The 9,866-nt window shown below is 38.0% G+C and overlaps 1 protein-coding gene across 1 annotated transcript in view; it reads left to right on the top strand.

Moving 5' to 3' along the window:
• Nucleotides 1-544: 544 nt before the first annotated feature.
• Nucleotides 545-9,866, top strand: part of LOC132905110 (protein sickie) — a 192,660-nt gene continuing 183,338 nt past the window's right edge. The window contains exon 1 of the mRNA XM_060956079.1: nt 545-861. The gene's annotated coding sequence lies outside the window, so the exon portion shown is untranslated. The remainder of the gene's footprint in view (nt 862-9,866) is intronic.

Raw genomic sequence — 9,866 nt, 5'->3', positions numbered from 1 at the left:
GTAGATTATAGAAATTTAGAAGTGATTTATGCCAAATATAAGATGGATTATTTATATTATTACGTACATGTATAAGTATTTACATATACGATAAATCCCGTTGCTACGTTCTTTATTTCTTTTTTCATTTTCGTCACTTTCGATATATATATATACGATATATATATATTTACATCTATTACATATACGCGTATATTTTCGACTTGACTGTAAATTGTACTCTTCTTATTTCTGTCAGAAAAATGAATTAAAGCAACAAATATGATAAAAAGTCGCCAAATAATTGCTTGGTTCATAATCACTCTGAAAACCATATTTCGTAAAATATGTTTATAAAATATATTTATCTTTATACAGCAAGGTATCATACTTTGAACGTGGATATCGTCGTTCGTCCAAGTATAAAGAGTTGTGAAATTATACGGACAGTGAATTTGCAAAAATCTTGCGACGACGATCGCGAGCTATATCTGATGCTCGTAAGGGACGAGTCACTCCGAGCGGAAGTGCCGGTACGCGACGCTGACGATCAGTATAGCGAGTTCAGTAGTAGGCTCGCGCGCCTACCGTGAGGGTGGCTGCTCGGCACGCAGCCTGCAGCTCGCCTTTCTCGTGTGTTTCTCTCCTGTTCCATTACTATCGTTTTTTTTTTCTTTTTTTTTTTATCGATACAAACCGTCCTTTACATTAACAACATGTTTTCCAATGGATAAACTTTCTGTTAAACCGTTAACTAAACATATCGTAACAAGTGCGTGTGTGCATCCAAGTGTGTTTAGAAAAATTAATACATATCAACGATAGTCGACGAAACTAAGTTCACTGTGTAGTGTAAATTAGCATCGACGCTGCTCTGATCAGGTGAGACATTAATCAAATACAAATTTTAATAATGTTTTCACTGAAATTAGTAGACATCATCTTTCTTATCTTTGTTAGTTGCCTTCGAACAAAGTTTTTTGTTTGTATATTACGACTATCGATGCACCTTAACGACTTTGAAATTATTTTATATATATGTATAAAGATTAAGTAATAATTGCTTATAAAAATGTGTAATTAGGTTAAATATTTACGCTTATATCCGTATTATATCTAGTTTTGTATTTTTCTATTTTTCTACTTGATGTTTAAATTCAATTTTAATACTCGATATTAATTTAGCAATAATTAAGTTTGATATCGATAGATATACTGATTTTTAATTGGTATTCTCATCGCGCTTTCCTCAGTCAAAAGTCATTTATTTTACTCTCGAATTTAAGGTTGATTTAAATAGTTGGTACTGTAAAAATACTGTTACGCTCTGATTAGCATGCAATATCGATTAATGTTAACGGTCACGTGAAATCTACTATCAGAATAGAAGCGTACGTTTTTCTGATGTTGCGAGATGTGTAGTTTTGAATTATTTTTACTTCAATATCGCACATTGTATATTAATTCAGGGTATTCAATTTATCTTTATCATTGTATTTTACTTTCTACCTTATGCTTTACTATCCTCGAAAAAATATATCTCGAACGAAAGCAAATATTTTTGCAAATAAATGCACTTATACATAACGATTATTGATCAAGCGCGGAAAAAATATTTTATATTTTATATTTTATAATTTATAAAAATATATTTTATAGATTATAAATTATAAAATAAAATTATAAAATATATTATATTTTATATTTTATAAAAATATTTTATAGGCTGAATTTTACAAACCTGAAGAAGTATTTAGTATTTAGTCACGAAGTGCAACACGATCCTTATTCCGTGCTGGATTAACTGTTTCAAAGTTTGAAAGAAACGCTGGTGGTTTGGCAACGTATTCTTTCCCTCTGCTATTGAAAATGAACGTATGGTATTCGCTGATCACGATCGTTTCATCGTTTTATTCAACAGCTTTGTCGGTATTGAATCTGAAGGCGATCGATCTCGCCAAATTTGGCGAATTCTCCACACGGTGTACAGCCTTTTTTCATGTCAATGACGTTTTCGTGAGGTAATTGCATATACACGTACGCACTTATATAAACACAACACAGGCAGAAGATATTTCGCGTTCTCTCTCTTCTTCGCTCGTTAAATTCTCGTTTCGTAATCTCTTATTCAGCTAATTGTAATAATTATGCAAAGTTAAAGGTGTACCGAGCTCTTTGTCTTTTAAAGTTTATGACTCGCGTAAGATGTTTGCATAGAAATTTCTGTTCTATCTCATAGCGAAGCTTCCAACGTAAAATACGTTCCGACTTCTGTGTTATGTTTGGTTTAGGCGGAGCTAACGTTTGATTCGTAAGCAGTACGTAAACAAACTTCAAAATAATCGTACAAGCTTATCGCTTATCAGGTACACAGAAGCGTAGATGCAGGTCACGTTTGTTTTTGCACGTTCACCGAACGTAAATACGTAGTCGACTTGGCCTTGCCTCTGCTGCTCTCATTTCGTGTTTAAAAGAAACGTGCTACAATGTATGGAATTACACGGAATTTTTTATCAATATTTAAAATAGCGGATTAATCGTTTGGCCGATCGAAACGTTCTTAATTACTGTTTTGTAAATTTTCATTCGTGTCGAATATCATTCGCCACGCAAATTTCGTAATCCCCAATGACGCGGAACATTAAAAAATATTCACCTTTTATCGTACTGTTTGCGTACAAATTTAAAATAAAGTACCTGTTATTGTCATCATTTTCTCGTGTAATAAACATTCATTTACACTAATTCGAAATAACTTTTGCGAAAGACGATGATTAAACCGCAACTGATGCTCATTATCAGACGACTAGACGCGATTCTTGCAAACGTTCGTCCTACTTTCTTAAATTACATATCTGTGCATCAGCCTTTCATCTATGCTGTATTATCCTGATCATATTAGAGCCACACTAGAGTTTTAATTATCCGCCTAGTATCTCAGAGACAAGTTACAAGTTGTGTGTACATAGTCGAAGAAATCAAAGTAGCAGGCCCGATCGTGTCCAGTTGGAGAAGAACACGGCGCGCTCTTCCGGCTTGGTACTCGACGCGGACATTTAACGCATCAGCGTTAATTTGTTAGCCTGACTGTTAGTTAGGTTTGGTTAGCGTGCCTGCCGTGCGTATTTAACGCGCACGCATTAAACACATTCGGAGTGATGAATGTTCTAGCATTCGTTTCCCGTATAATTGCCAGAGTAACATCTCTGTGCCTTTGTTTTCTCCTTTTCTCCGAGCACTGTACTTCGTCTCGTGTGTTTTTTTCACTTTTCGTCTTATCTGCTCGGGCAAGAATCTATTAGGCTAAAACTATCTTCCTTTCGTTAGCTTTTATTCTTTCTTGGATAATGAAATGTCGTTTTACTACTGCATTTTACCTTTGCACCTTTCAAACAGATTTGGAGAATTTTACAATTTATATATTTTACGACAAAGGAAGTAGATTGAACAATTTTACGAGTTGGTCGTATCGGAACGATACGTCGTATAATAATTTTACGATAGTTTTGTTAGATTGTCTAAAGTTATTGCATCTAACTATAGTGCTGCAGCAGGCAAAACGTATCGTAAAAATGTCTCATTGTTTCGAAGAGAATTCACGTATGTAATCATAAAATACGCCATGATACGGATAACGGTATTCGTGTTTTATGGGATTCGCGTTGTAGATGGCCAAAGGTTGTGATGATTTATCTGGTTTGGCATCTTCGCGATCCCGAACCCTACGCTCGTAATCATTGTTTCGGGCCATATTCTCGGCTATCTTTTCAATATCCGAAAAAAATTGCGATACTCGGACACTTAAACGGCATAATGGAGAGTGCACGGAAACTGTCGTGCAGACGATCCACGGTGCCGATAGCGAAAGAACACGGCCAATAACATCGTTAGACCGGTCAAACTGGTAAAATGTCGTTGAATTACATTCGACATTTTTCAGATTCCAGTGGTCAACTTTTAATCCCGATGATTTTTTTTCTATACGAACGTGTGACGTTCCCTTAAAGACCACGTTAAACTTTGTTTCTGGCTCCGAATACAGCTTCCTAATAATGTTCCTTAAATCGATCATCGATGTGTTTCCAAGACTACTGCTCGATCACGTTGATCGTCGAATTCATCACGATTGGCTGTAACAAATTTATCGTCGGTAATCTGTCCTGCGAGTTCATGAGAAAAATGACTTAGATCGCTCACGTTATCCAACATTTCCGTGGCGCGCACCTTCATAAATCACCTTTCATCATTTCTTTCAACATGTTGCGTTCTATGTACACGCATTTAAGAGTCTGTATCAACGACAACGGCATACATAATGAGACGCATAAACAATGGGTAAATGCTTTTTCGTTCTCGCTCCCTCACTGTGGTCGGCGCTGCACAGTGGAGATACAAAGGCTGCTCGACCGACAACGGCACTTTATGGGGCTCATAAAGCGATAAAGACATCCGTACAAATGTACACGCTTCGGATGTCGTGTAACACACCATGCACTTCCGCGCTATCTCACCTGAGAAATGTTCGTGTAAGAAGAGTGTGTTTCGTGTTTTTACCTTGGCCGGAGTAAATGGACTAGAAACGTAAGTGCACGTAGGGAGTACGGAGTGGAGAAATGGAAGTATCTCGATGTGAGATTCTTAATTGTATCAAAGAGGTAACAATATCTTTCGTACGGTCGTTTTCCTTTAACGAGGTTTTCCGTGAGTATCGTAAGTACTTAAGTATCGCGCGTAATTAATGTCGTAAACGATAACAGGAATATTCCTATGAAAACCTCAAAGGGAAAAGCTTAGAATTCTGAATGAAATGCAGCTTTTTTACTATCGTATATGAAGTTATATAGGAAACTATGACGTTGAAAGAAGCATTGGGCTATAAGAAGAAGTGGTAGAGAACGAAATTTGAAGGCGAAATAACCAAAAGGAATTTTTCGAGTACAAAAGGTCAACGAGTTTGGCTTGCTTGACCCCGCTATTAAATCATACAAGAAAAGATTCCTTCGTTGGTGGTCTTCGTATCGTCCAGTTTTATTAATGGTGAGCTCGTCGAGAACAATCTTGCGGAGTTATCGCGATTATTTATACGTAGGTATTCGCTAAATTTGATGTTCATATTCGATAAAATACTGCTGGACGGCGACGATAAATTAGCCGCTCGATGCTTCTCTTGGAATGTAACTCTTATATATTGTAATATTTTAAAACGATGCTTATATAAATATTCAAACTGATACTTATCGTAACTAACCTACGGAAAGAAGTATAATTTTCAGTGTAGTTAAGCGTTCGTCAGTAGCGTAGTTAAGATCAAAGCTTCTCGCTGGATGCAACGCATCGACTATGTTTTGCATTTCCGAATATCTCAACGGGGTGCAACAGAGTTTGTGGGATTACGGTACGGGACATTGCGTGTGTCGCGGCATAATCGTAGAGACTGCTGGGACTACAAAGGCTAGTCAAGATAGAGATAGAGCGTAATTTACTCACTCTGACGACACTTAATCGTTTGCGTTACTACTTGTCGCGTACTTAAGATCGACGGTGTCATCTGAAATGGTACTTTACCGTGTCATATTTTTTCATTTTTTCTCTATTTTATCTTTCACGTAAGAAACATATTCGAACTTAATATGAAAATCGTTTGCGTTACTACTTGTCGCGTACTTAAGATCGACGGTGTCATCTGAAATGGTACTTTACCGTGTCATATTTTTTCATTTTTTTTCTATTTTATCTTTCACGTAAGAAACATATTCGAACTTAATATGAAAATTTAAATTAAAAGAGAAGAAGGAACGTTAAGTTTCCAAGACCTTGGTAATTTTCTTTATACGCTTTATACGACCGGTTCGATTCATCGTGATTAATGCAATAAATTTTCGATGGTAACTAAATATTGGAATCTGTCGTTTCGCATCTCGATGACACGTAACAGATGAGATTACTCGGAATTTATTAGCAACCACCCTGCTGCTTCCAAATTGTGCCGGGTGTCAAATCGAATTTCCTCGGTTACATCCGGCTAGTGAATCACCATTTCCCAACATGAACACCGGAGTTTGTTTTCTTCTTTTCCCCTTGTTTTTATATCTCCGCGTCCAGATTTTTCTTTTCTATCCGCTAATCTTCAGGTTTAAATAAACTCCTTGGAATAGTGAACTGTCCGTGTAAGATTTGTCGAAGAAAAGGTCGAAGAAAGAAGAGGAGGCGAAGGAGTTTGGAATAGGGCGTGTTGTAGGTCCGTAGGTAGATAAATGGCCCGCTCTGCTGAACTTCTCTGATAGAGATATTAATCTTTCTCAAGGAATCTTCTCCTCCGTTATATCGTCGCTCTCCGTCCTTCAGCGTTGACCAATATCCTTGTCCTCTTCTGCCATCTTCGGTAATATCGTTATCCGTCTTTCCAAATCTCCCGTCTCTCTTTCGGATATTCCACTTGCTCGCAAGCCATCTCTCTCTATTTTTCGCAAGTACAACGGTATGAAAAGTAGAATACCATATGTCCATGTCAGAGGGGAGGAACTCGAGACACGACAGGCGGATCGGACAACCTTGTTCCTAAAAGTCAATCCTCAAAGACTTCCACCGTGCAAATAACTTTTGTTTACCGTGTTCTTGTACGTATTTTTAGTACGTGTTAGATTTAAAGTGTACGCGTGTTTTCCTAAAAAAAAAAAAAAAAAAAAAAAAAAACGATAACTCAGCATTGGTAAAGCGACGTTAACAAAAGATTTGTAGGCCTTTCGGTGGGAAGAAGATATCGCAATCTTGTGCCGTTAAGGAAACTTGAAAGTCGCTTATGTAATACTTTTCATTCATTGCTGTTCGTATAAAACGATTGTATCTCTCCTTTTATGGTTCGTACAAAAGCTAGAAAGGCGCGTGTAAATGATTCTTTATCATTAACGTGTGATACCATCGTGATACAAATTTTTGCATACGGATATCGGAAAAACGTTGGAACAACGTACAGTATATTTTAATTGTCTGCGAAGTAAAGTTCCTAAGTATAATAAAACGTGAGTGAGCAGCGGTTTTCTCCAATGTCCAGGATATGTATCCGGTGGGTGATTATAGCGGTGGGCATTGGTGTTGCGTTGTTCGTGACGCAACGGTGTCGTTAAAGGCAGGTGTGAGGAGGTCCATGGTTTCCACACATGGAAATAAATGCACTGCGTTAATGCATACGTACACACGAGTACACGGTGGTAGTGGGCAGAATGCGTGTGCGCACACGCGTGCGAAAACGCATAAATATACAAGAGAAACACGTTCACCTACACTATCGCGCGTCGGTGAACGACTAAGTGGGAACAATATAGTGTTCCATGGGGATGCATGGTGTGGCACAGAGCGTGGAATCGCCGAGGTGGGGACAGATCGATAGCAAAAGGGGCCTTCCAGACCTTATGGTGCCTCCTCCACCTCCTATTCCTCCTTCTCTTCCTGTTCGTTCTCTACCTTGTTCCGTTCTATGAAATTAACGTCCGTTTGTATCCTAGTTTTTCCAAGTTTCCAGAGCATTCTGCTCGATCATGTTCTTGTCGATCGGTGTGTAATCGATTGCCACTGTTAAAGTACATTCGCGTATAAAACTCACATACGTTCTTGCAAATGCTACTATTTCTAGTCTGTTTGCCAAAATTTGAAGAAAATGAAACTCGTTTTACCGTAATTTTAAATATTGTATCACTAGAATTTCCAACGTTTACGTGTGTTGTATCTTTTAATGTCCAAATTTCATTTTTTGAAAACGTTTTGAAACTATCAAAAAGTAATTTTGCCAATTGTAGAGATCCTTAGATGCTTCCAAACGAAGTTAACTCTATCGATGGTTAATAGGAATGATAATTGCACGAGCTTAAATTTTTAAGAAAATAACGGTGTGACCGTTGGGTCTACAGGAGGTTACATGAGAAACGATCTGGTATCCAATGGCGTGCCAAGGGAACGGGGTTCGGATATAGTGATTAAAGCGATACTTCCGCTGGTCGTTATCGAGCCGCGAAGATAGCATCGCGGTTCTCGATCACTGTCAGGACGCGAACCCCCGACACCATACCAGAAAATCCCCATACCGATGTACTACTGTTATGGGAATCTCCTTAAATTCCAAACTTGGCTTCTTTGCTTCGCCGTTTGTTTGTCGGTGAACTTCATAATTAATGGAAACACGCGTTATCTATTCGCGGCGTGTTTTACATGTTCTTAATCGATGTTTTATCGAGGGAAAGGAACAGGTAATTAGAACGTTGAATTCGATATATTTTATCTTCTAGGAAAATTTACCATTGTAAAAAACGTTCATTAAATTATTCGATTGTTGACCTTACCTTAACAATGCAAATATGCGTACGCCAGCGATTTCAAGCAGAGGCAAATGTACATGTTGCAATAAACTCGTACGATTTCATGGCGTACGAGCAATTAAACGTGCCGAGGCCTTGATCACCTCTGTTAATGAGAATTGCACTCGAGACTGGAATATTTTACTTTCCACTGTTTTATTCCACCGGTCAATTGAGCGTAACGATGTTTCGGTATATCGCTACCATAATAATTAAGTATTTCTTTTGCAGAGACTAATTGGTTTCGCGTTATTTTAATCAATACGTATAATTGCACAGACTGTAATTAAGCAAAAGGGGTATTCATTCGTAATATCTTATAAAAATCATACTTTATCGTATAAAACGATTATATTTCTATTTATTTATAATCGTATTTATACTTTACTTACTGTAACTTCTCCATGTTGTTTATCGTTTGTCTAATACGCGTGTACTATGATCCGCAAAACCATGAAATAGACGCCGTAACTAATCTCTCGACACGCTATTAGTCTATTTACGACGCTATAATATGTATCTGAAGTTGTACAACGGATCCAGGGGTGGTAAGACTATGGAAACAACGAAGAGAAGGGGTGCAAACATACGAAGCACGTTCTCGTGCACAAGAAGCGGAAGCTGATAGAGAGAGAGAGAAAGAGAGAGAGAGATAGAATGTATTAAAATATGAGAGTACTTGGTCAGCGGCCGCGTGTACGCGCGTTCAACAGTTCGAACATCGGAGTTTATGGTGTGCAGTATCATGGGAGGCAGGGTAGGCGGGTGTCGAGCCTCATTAGACAGCACGAGACCCCGTGCATCGTGAGGGGTTGCCGCATGGGACTCGATGGAAGTGCGTACGACGAACCGGAAACTAACGACGTTACCCCCTCTATCCTATCGACCTTTCTTTTGCGCCTACGTTTTCGATTCTTGTATTCGATCGACAGATGTACATCATGGAAGAGAATCGTTTGTTTTAAGGGTTTACCCGTGAATCGACGCGCGGTCAAACACGATAAAAAGCGAATAATATAGCAGGTCTGGTCTTCGTCACTTTCTATGGGGAAATTTCAAGCGCGACCCAGACGAATATTGTTATCTCTGTCTGTAATTTACATCCCATTTAAATATATCGATGTTTGTAATTAAATAAATTCAAGATACGATTATATGAAAAATCATTTAACAAACTTCTTGTATTATCTATCAACGCATTTCTTTATTGATATTTTTGTTACTTAAATATTCGACATTCGAAATATAATTTGGAATTCAGGCTTATATAATATAATATAATTCAGGCTTAGCGTATATAATGTCGCACATAGCGACGGACAGTATCCATAGAGAGCTTATGCGTGCTTATGCGCTCGAATATAATGTAAGAGATTTGGGCGTAATATGTTGGAGGTTGTAAATAGGCGCGATAGCAAATTGGCGAGTTCATTTGTCGTGTATTAACGGTGTTTATACTCGCAGCCTACGGGGACAATGCGATCGTCGTTAATCACGACAAATTCGCCGTGATTAATTATGCTTTTCGCTCGATTAGCT

Source organism: Bombus pascuorum, chromosome 3 (assembly GCF_905332965.1).
Source record: "Bombus pascuorum chromosome 3, iyBomPasc1.1, whole genome shotgun sequence".
NCBI lineage: Eukaryota > Metazoa > Arthropoda > Insecta > Hymenoptera > Apidae > Bombus > Bombus pascuorum.
This window is presented reverse-complemented; position numbering and strand designations above follow the sequence as displayed.